We start from the raw sequence: 10,663 nt of genomic DNA on the forward strand, positions 1-10,663 counted from the left end.
TGTCTTTTCTGGTGGTTGTTTTTTCGTGCGGGGGGGGGGGGTTCCGAGGTTGCCTCAGCGATGGAACGGTCATAGTTCCTTAATTGGCTTACAGTTAATGATTCTCTTGTTTCTGTCAGTAAGCTTGGAAATATTCCCGTGGATTATGAAGCGACAACGTATTTTGTACTTACCCTTGGATTCGACTTCTATCACGTGTTTTCCTCTGTTGCATCTGTGATCTATGTCTCCTCAGATGCAATCGTATCCATTTTTCTGTCTTCACACATGCTCTGTCGTAGCGTACTTAAGGGGCTACAGTTATCCACCGTATCTTACTCTCACCGAGCTATACTAATAATTTCGCTGGCGTTGCTTGTGGCATAAACCACCAAAGGTAGATTAGAGAAAAGACGGTCTACCTCGCTAGTGGCGTAGTTTTTGTGGATTAGAAGAACTTTGTAGACGAGAGATTCATTCGATGCTCATTTATATCTCACATCAACACCAGTTGGGTATTGAAATGAATGGCTTATTCAAATGGCGATGTGCTATCTTTAGTAAAATCTTCACAGCCCATGCTATTTCCGCCTCCTATCATGATACGATGTAATTCCGGGTGTGAGAAACTGTTATAAAGGTCAGTCCTGAGAGGTATGTCAAACATTACTTGGAATTTCTCTCTCAGAAGGTTGCTGAAAACTCTGACAGTCAGGTTTCCTTTTCGGGGCTCATCAGGTGACGTACTTCCCGAGTTCCTAATTGAACACCAGTTGCACGCAACTACCGAAATATACCCATCAATAGATTTTTTTGGTATTAACGAAAGACAACTGAGTTCTCTTTTGTGATAGTCCCCAGCTGAATATGAGCAGTGCCAGGAAAATATACCTCTGTATCTCGAACATCGTACCTCTGCAACACATTCCTCCGTAGAATATCATAAAGGAGAGGTGAAGCTGAGATTCATCTGAGTTTTTGAAGCATAACAAAGTGTAAGTCATCTTCAGGAGCATTGCTGCAAGTTCTGTGGGGCGAAGGGGGATCAGTTAAGCTGTAAAGCCGTCATTCACTCATCCTTTCCCAACAGTCTTTGTGCCAATTTAAGCCGCAAAAGTTCGCAAGGTCTTCGAGTGGGTGCACATCAGGCAGCCTGTAAACCCGAGGAGTAATGCAGTTTTTCAGCTTTCCTTCTGTTTGATTTTAACACCATATCTTACTGCAGCACCCACCATCCTCAGCACTTCATGCTCTAGCTCAAATGAGTGAATCCGACTACTGAGTATGCACGATCAGTCTGTAACTGATCGATAGGTCATCGATTTAAAATAGCTTAGAACACAGTCGGTGAATGTATTGCTAGGCAACGTTTTGCTTTTTGACGTGGAAACTACTTCAGGACAAACGACTAGGCTACAAGGTTGGGCGTGTTTTAGCAGAGACAAAGGACCAATGAGCAGGATCTTTTTCAGTAGCGGACCACGTCACTGCTAGGTGTTGTGTGTGTTTTGACGGAAGGGCCAGGAGAATTCGGGTCCTCTGTGCAGTTTGCTTTTTCATAGTCAAGTCAGTCCAGTTGGTGATTCCTAATGGATGTCGTTCAGCTTAGTGGAGTGGGTAGGTTACGTGACTTTTGGGTACATTGACTCTGGTACCTTGTATGCAAATCACGTCCGTTGACGACAACTCTTCATCAACAATGGCACACCACGTGTTAACTCAGCTGACCCAAAATGGCTTTTCATACGCTTGATAGTTCTACACCCTCTGTTCCATTCATCACTATCATCATCGTCATCATAAAGGGCAGCAATTCAACAATGGCCACGTGTTAACTCAGCTGACCCAAAATGGCTTTTCATACGCTTGATAGTTCTACACCCTCTGTTCCATTCATCACTATCTATCATGTCATCATAAAGGGCAGCAATGTCAGTATTGACACTGATGCTTCACTGCCGTGAAACCATAAGGTTCGTCTAATCATATTTAAAGCCCTAAAATGAAAAGAAGAGAAAATGGGTGGATGAGGGAAGGGACCTAGTGCTGACCTATGTCAAGCGTTCTAAGGTGCCTACACCTCCAAGCGCTCAATCAGACAATCCGGAAAGAAACTGACTGCACAAACCCCATTGACGTCGATTAGCCGCCATTTCTCTCAACGTCTCCAGCCAAGGGCAGGTGGGATCATGGGGACCCGACCCTGGAAGGCGTACAACACCAACAACATCCAAACTCTTCGCGATCTCTTTCACGCCCTTCTGCCAAGTTATGCGTTGTCCATCTCGCGGTTCGCGCCATTCTGAAGGAGGCACGGAGAACAACACTCGTTTTGGTAAATGGTGCTTTGGCATGTGCAGCACATGACCGAGCCACCGTAGTCGGTGATGCTGGATGTTTTCCCCGATTGAAGCACCTGCCGTTACTAACCCGCTGACGCCATCCAAAACTAGCAACGCTTCTGAGGCATCGGTGATCGAAAACCTGAAGACGCCTCACATCACACGTCCGCGGAGGCCATGTATCGCACCCGTACAACAGTACAGCCCTTACTGTAGCCTGGTGCACACAACCCTTAAGATCTAGTGAGACGCCTTTTTGACGCCACAAGTGACGCAAATTAGCAAACGTGATTCGAGCTTTTGAGATTCTTGCACTGACTTCATCAAACGCATTCCCATCAGAGCCAATACAACTACCGAGGTGCGTAAAATTTTCCACAACCTCCAATGATTCTCCTCGGATTGTGAGAGATATGTTTGCAAACTGCACGTTTTGAGGCATGAATTCGTACTTTGAAGGTCCAAGGCGCATGCCGAAGGAAAGTATGACAGTGGTCAGTCCATTCAACAGGGCTTGTGCTTCACTTTGGTCTTCAAAGATGAGGGCGATGTCATCTGCGTACTCCAGATCGAGAAGGCTCTCACCAGCAATAATTTGAACACCGGGGTTCTGAAGACCATCCAGCGTTCACCTCCTTATTTCATCAATGATGATGATGATGATCTGTTCAAGTAGGAGGGATTGGCGATTCCTTTTGCTTCGTCCCTCAACTGCTATGATGTGCATCATAATACATAATATACCTCAGAATCCACGTTCCCTAAGCGTATCTTGTCTTATGTCTAGTGTATTCCAGTCATCGCCATTTTTTGACTGGCGCCTCCTATTCCCATGAATTTCTTAACGAATTTAGCCTTCTTTTTTGCGCACCAATCTTGGTGTTTGGTGTAGACCAGTCATTAAATTTTTATTTTGAACACAAGCTGCTGTTCCTTGAACCATGCTGTGGTCCGTCGACTCGATCAATATTGAGCGTGAATTTTTCCGTACCCTAATTTCGGCTATGTTTAGTGCTCTTCGGCTAACCTCAAAGTTTTTGCCTAATATGGAGTTGCTACTTTCGCAATTCATTTTTCATTATCGGGGTTCAATACTGTTCTCATTTCCAGCTAATTTAAACTCACTGGATACCCGCCTTCGTTCAGCCACTTCTTTTCTGCGAGTTCGTCTACCGTTCGACTGGCCTTCAACGTCTCCAGCCAAGGGCAGGTGGGATCATGGGGACCCGACCCTGGAAGGCGTACAACACCAACAACATCCAAACTCTTCGCGATCTCTTTCACGCCCTTCTGCCAAGTTATGCGTTGTCCATCTCGCGGTTCGCGCCATTCTGAAGGAGGCACGGAGAACAACACTCGTTTTGGTAAATGGTGCTTTGGCATGTGCAGCACATGACCGAGCCACCGTAGTCGGTGATGCTGGATGTTTTCCCCGATTGAAGCACCTGCCGTTACTAACCCGCTGACGCCATCCAAAACTAGCAACGCTTCTGAGGCATCGGTGATCGAAAACCTGAAGACGCCTCACATCACACGTCCGCGGAGGCCATGTATCGCACCCGTACAACAGTACAGCCCTTACTGTAGCCTGGTGCACACAACCCTTAAGATCTAGTGAGACGCCTTTTTGACGCCACAAGTGACGCAAATTAGCAAACGTGATTCGAGCTTTTGAGATTCTTGCACTGACTTCATCAAACGCATTCCCATCAGAGCCAATACAACTACCGAGGTGCGTAAAATTTTCCACAACCTCCAATGATTCTCCTCGGATTGTGAGAGATATGTTTGCAAACTGCACGTTTTGAGGCATGAATTCGTACTTTGAAGGTCCAAGGCGCATGCCGAAGGAAAGTATGACAGTGGTCAGTCCATTCAACAGGCTTGTGCTTCACTTTGGTCTTCAAAGATGAGGGCGATGTCATCTGCGTACTCCAGATCGAGAAGGCTCTCACCAGCAATAATTTGAACACCGGGGTTCTGAAGACCATCCAGCGTTCACCTCCTTATTTCATCAATGATGATGATGATGATCTGTTCAAGTAGGAGGGATTGGCGATTCCTTTTGCTTCGTCCCTCAACTGCTATGATGTGCATCATAATACATAATATACCTCAGAATCCACGTTCCCTAAGCGTATCTTGTCTTATGTCTAGTGTATTCCAGTCATCGCCATTTTTTGACTGGCGCCTCCTATTCCCATGAATTTCTTAACGAATTTAGCCTTCTTTTTTGCGCACCAATCTTGGTGTTTGGTGTAGACCAGTCATTAAATTTTTATTTTGAACACAAGCTGCTGTTCCTTGAACCATGCTGTGGTCCGTCGACTCGATCAATATTGAGCGTGAATTTTTCCGTACCCTAATTTCGGCTATGTTTAGTGCTCTTCGGCTAACCTCAAAGTTTTTGCCTAATATGGAGTTGCTACTTTCGCAATTCATTTTTCATTATCGGGGTTCAATACTGTTCTCATTTCCAGCTAATTTAAACTCACTGGATACCCGCCTTCGTTCAGCCACTTCTTTTCTGCGAGTTCGTCTACCGTTCGACTGGCCTCTTCTGTTTACACTACATCTACTCGACTGAAGGCTAATGAAGCATTACCAACGTATCTTTATTGCTTTGGGATTGGCTGACGAATGGTTAAAGTGTGGCTTAGTATCTGTTGGATTCTGGTGAACGAGGGTTTTCACTTCCTCACCACGTTTATGTTATACAGTACAGTGGACCATACATTTACCTTGGACTTTATGGAGGGATTTGACTTACTGAGACACTTGTACAAGTTGTTTACAAGTTGTTGTTGTTTGATCACAACAAGAATGTCGTCTGCATTAAGCCGAGTGACTCTTGGTTGGTGTTTTAAGCCGAAAATGGTGTATTAAGAATCATATTGCCAGACCCTGTGAACAATTGAATCGGGAACAAAGAGGCTGAGATTCTAACATAACTCTACGTTTTGAACTAGTTATTTCGTCCTTTCGATGATGTGCGCGCCGGTAGAACGCGCTTAGTGCCTCTACACGGACTAACAGATTTTGACCTGACACTTAACCGGTTTACCTTGCTTTGGTAACGCGATGTTACCGACTGGTTCTCTGTGTGCTTCGAACCTCGTTCAGTTTTGTACCCCATGGATTTGGCTTGATTAGGCTTTGTGTCAAAAGCCAAATGTCCTCGAGCGATAAGTTCGCCAGTCATCTTCCATACTTTCCTGGAATCGTCTGTAAAATTTAGCCAAATTTGCGATGAGATCTGTTCTCCGCAAGGGGGAACTGTTATCACATCTAATACGTGTGAAAGAAGCACGCCGTCGTCAGTTTTATCTTGTGTGTGGTGTGTGTGGTATAAATGCTTGCCTGTGAAGTTGCATAGTTTGGGTATTTTACCATAAGCGCTTATGATGATCACCACAACGTGACGCTTTTGTCCTTTTGCACACCTAGCGATGTCAGTCCCAATAAACCCTCACATACAGAAGTTCATCCGAGTAGTGGGATTGAAAACATAATTTTGTTAAATGGAAGTGTTTACATTGACTGCAGTTAGTTTGTCGATAAATGTCTCCAGGATTAAGAAGAGCAGGCTTTTAGTAACAGCGGTTCAGTATAAGAATCGCCAGCTGGTGTGTGCCATGACTACCCACGAATCAGCAACTGGGGATTTGGTGTAGGATACCTACCACAGCGTGATATCCCCCAGCTGATAGTATTTGCATTAAGAACGAATTTGTCGGCTTACGTTGGGTGATTTGTGTTTCAAAACCAGCAGTTGTTTTCAGGTTTCGGATTTGTTTTTTTGGCTATAACGCAATGCTCCAACAGACCGTAAAGTACAACCCAGACTTAGCCCATAGTAATCGCGTGTAATGCAGAACACCTCGAATAAGGAATTTACCATAGTCTCCCGACCCTCCCGGATGGGGGTCGGATTATGTTGTATGCGACTTAAGGGGCAGTCTTACGCTGACCAACACTGTGTCGCGATTAGGTTTTTGAGTAAAAAACATTGATTGCTGATGCTAGTCGTTTTCTTGTCAGGGCTTGGGTACCGCGTACAAACACATATAGCACAACCGAAATTAATCTCATGCCACATTAGCCGTCGACTGGTGTCATCAGCCTTGCTTGTCGCGTACAGCAGGGCTAGCAGTCCAACTCATGCTACTGCTGACAACTCCCCTGTTACGGTACCATGTACACACAAGTGTCCTCAGATAGGGACTGCTTACAGGAGAGTGAAATCGTCCGGTCTTAAAGTGAAAGCTAGGCTGTTCTGTCAAGGAGAGCATGGTTCATTTGCCACAATCATAATTTAGTTACTACGAATGTACCCATCTCCAGTGAAGTAGATCTGTCGGGAGTGTATCGGAGGATTAGTGGCTGATCGGCGCTGGGTCGGACTGATGATGTCTCCCCGACCATTGAGGAGACGTTTGCAAGGAAGTCGCTAATCTCATCGAACAGGTCAACCTTCATCTGATCAACAACCAAAAGAGACCAGTTTCTTATCACTTTTAGAGCTAGGTTATTGGCATGCGATAGCAGTTCCTCTGTTGGATCTCGTCCACTCCAATTTAGTGGTGTTGAATTCGTGCACGATTGCACTTAGGTCCGTCTGGGAGGTTCTGTCCCATACATTGGTAGGAGTAGGTCGGCACCGATCAAATTTGCTCGCACCCATCTGATGTATGTAAAATCTGCGATGTCGTGAGGTGGCAGCGCCATTCGAGCACGGTTGGAGCAAGTAGGACGCTACCGGTGAAAGGAAGAAGGCCTTCGCTGCGGAGTTAGTTATTAGAAAATGCCAACTGACCAGTTGCAGACTATTGGACAGAGAAGCAAAACTCTCATTTGCTCTTATTCACAAAAACTGGACATCCATCTTCTCCTGAACGCGTCTTCTTGAACTTTTCTGGATATTCATTGACTCCGGTCATTCATTGCTCAAATCCAAGCAAATGCTACAAAGCGACTCCACAAATTCCGCAACACATATCCCCTTTTGAGAGACGCAAAGCGAATTTACAAGAACAAAACATACTACTGGCATGCCTCCCCATCGGTAGTATCACCGTTACACCGGTATATAGCTGTTCACGTTCGTGTGAGTGACACTTCCACGTGTGTGGAAATTTTAAAAAAAGTCTGCCATGATTATTATCTGAGCGAGATCAGCTCAGCGAGATTGCTCAGCGGTTGTAGCGCGAATTTACTGACCGGAAGATTTGTTGTTTGAACCCGATCTCTGCCTCTCGACTTCCCCCGTCTAGGCTTGGGCACCCCGTCAGTATCCCAGCCCTCATGCTTCCTTCGGGTGGCATGGAAGCTAAGCACTGAAAGGGTGTTGCAGCTGAACGATTTATTTTTTTTGCGCGAACGCAATAAATTTTTCGACCTGGGAAATCTGAGGTTGACTTTGTAGCCAGTGCCCGTAGCAAATGCTCAAGAAGTCCGGCTCTCTGGTGACGCAGCGCACAAATTCAGTTCCGCATAGAGATGACATTGTAAGGAAATTCGCCTTTGGAAGTGCCGTCGTCCGACATACGGGGACCTTAGGTTGTCTGATATTCAGCCAGTGCACACAGGAGATAACACGGCCTACCGCCTTGACTTATTAGCTGGGCTTGCTTTTCGCAAAATTTTTTGGGATGATCAGCCTAGAACTTTGTTTTCAAAGGTATAGACATGCCGAGAAGGCCAAAGGAGAGTGAACAGACAAACAACAATGAGCCTGCATACCACAAGTACTTGTAATACTAGTTGGTCTGGGGAGTGAAGTCATACTGTCCTCTGCATTATGCGTAACAAGGCCGCGAACTGTTTCATCTGGGGGACCAGAATTTCCATATTTATGGAAAAAGCAGTGTTTGTTTCCAGAGGAAGGACGGATTAAAAGATACATCACCCGACGGTTGACCGTGAGTGTCGCGGCGTTATTCAATACGGCCGGAATACTTTCAGAAACGAAGAGTCTAGTGTTGTTCAGAGCACTTACTGAGCACCCTTAGGGATCAGACAGTTATACCCTAGCTCCCTTGGTTTAAGGCTAGACAAGCCCTTCACATTCAAGTAAGTTAGACTCTTTAGTCCTTGACTTCGGGTAGAACCCCACGAGAAAACCCTACCATCTTCCACTTCTCTGGATCAGACTTTCAAGTCAAGCGCTCAGGGTATGGTGCCTCATTCAACCCATCTTCGGTCTCAGAAACAACGTCTATCCACGCAACATGTGGAAAGCGGATGGTCTTTTGTTTATCAGTCTCAACTCAAACCACTACTCTCGTCTGTTTTTAATTGTACACATTCAGCTTGCATTTCTGGCCTCCTACCCACGAAACGACCTGTTCAATGAAGGAGCGTTTGATGTCTGTGCTGTTTGTCAAAAGGTTTTTGAAAATCGACGTTTACTGTCTTCCAAACACGCACACAAACTCTACTATGGCATTACATCCGAACACTGTCCGGAATGGCTCAGCCACCTGGCTTTTCCGGTGATACAGAATTGGCACGCCATAGTGTGCGTATCGCGTTGAGCTGAAAACGCCCTGCGTGTTTGGCTCCGTGTGAACAGTCAACTGTATCTAGTTACTCAGAATCTGCAGCCAATGCCACAAAAAAGCAGAGTATTCGTTATCTATGGGTGAGATAGCTCAGTGGTTAGTGTGCGAATTTACTGACCGGAAGGTCAGTGGTTCCAACCCAGCCTTTGCTTCTCGACTTACCCTGTCTAGACTTGGGTAGTATCCCAGTCCTCGTCCTTCCTTTGGGTGGCGTGAAAGCTAGGCACTGAGTGTTACAACCGAAAGATTATCTTATTTCTTTGTTATCTATGTACGCCCCAACAAGACACAGCACAGACACTGCCAAATGCGCCTTTCACGGAGGACTTTCTAAACTTCTACATTTGGTTGTAACGTGCACGGTTTCCATCATTTTAGCTGACGATCTGAACGCATGAACGGGGAGAACAGACAAACGCGAAAACCATCTAAGTAGTGGATTTGTTGTAGATGATCCCAGAGCTGGAAACGGTGATCGCCATGCATTAGTCACCATCTGTTTATTGTAAGCGCAAACTTTCAACACAAACATAGTGCCGTGTAACCTGGTGCCCCAAACACAACCAATTAGGTGTTCAGATTGACCACATAGCGATTAGCTATAGATGTCGATCCCGTGTACGGCCCTGATCATGCACTGGTTTGTGTTTGTATCGGGTTTCGCCTACCTGGCATCAGGGGCAAAGCTATTCAGCAGCGTGGTATTCACTACCTTCGAAACTCAGACGGTAAAGTGGCCTGTTAGTGGTAGCCATCTAAAACAACTCAGGAATACGAAACAAACTAGTCCACCGAATGCTTCTGGATTGAAACACCTTGAATTCAAAGTTCGGTTGTTTTTGCCCCCAGGAACAAAGTCGCTTTCGAGTTCATTTCGGGTGTCACAGTTATCCATGTCCTTGATCGAGGCTAGGAGAGCTATCCCACAGAGCCGTTGATTGGATTCGACAAGGTCCCTTAAACGACTCTTGCTCAACAATTTTCCGACTGTTTCAGGGGAAGCACAAAACACTGAATGGAAACAGTCGAGTCCTTTTCAACTTATTTCTAATACCTAGAAGATTGTAGGTCAGTGAGCTTCTACACACAAATCCATTCAAAGTCCTCCCACCTACCTTTCTGGGTGGAACACTTTCGTTCAACGCTGTCGTCGTTTGACTTGGTTGGTCTACTGCAGGAAGTATACTTTTCGTTTCAAAGGACATGGAATGAAAAGTGACCAGTACCTGACATATTTGAGGGCTCCGGTAGATTTCACTTGGTTTAAGTATCTAATATACACCAGTTTTCTATTGATTTCTGCCGATTCGCTCGTTATGCACTTTGTTTTGCCAGGCACACAGAATGACTGTGTTCATTTGATTTACTACGTATCATTCTGGTTTACCTGCCTTTATTCCGGCTATAATTAGTGATCCCACTAGCTATTGCTGCCGCGGAAACATGATTCTCACGCAGCCAAACACAACTTGTTGATATGCTTTGTGGTGGGATTTTTTAACCCTAGTTATAAATTATCCCAACTACCATATTGATTCGCCGTAACATATGGCACCGGTTGGCGGACAGATGTGTTCTCTGTGCACATGCGTCTGGGTACGCGTTCCTTCCAATCTGTGTACCGCTAATTAGCTTCACAGGCCAGGGAGAAGTGAATGTTCGCAATTTTTTCCGTTCCGTTTTGTTGAATACAGTTGCCCAGCAAAAGCGGTCAGGCTGATATGTAAAATGTGGCTTACATGGACAGGTTTCACAGCTGGGCATTACTTTCAGGGTGAA

This window comes from Opisthorchis viverrini (assembly GCF_000715545.1).
Source record: "Opisthorchis viverrini unplaced genomic scaffold opera_v5_14, whole genome shotgun sequence".
Taxonomy (NCBI): domain Eukaryota; kingdom Metazoa; phylum Platyhelminthes; class Trematoda; order Opisthorchiida; family Opisthorchiidae; genus Opisthorchis; species Opisthorchis viverrini.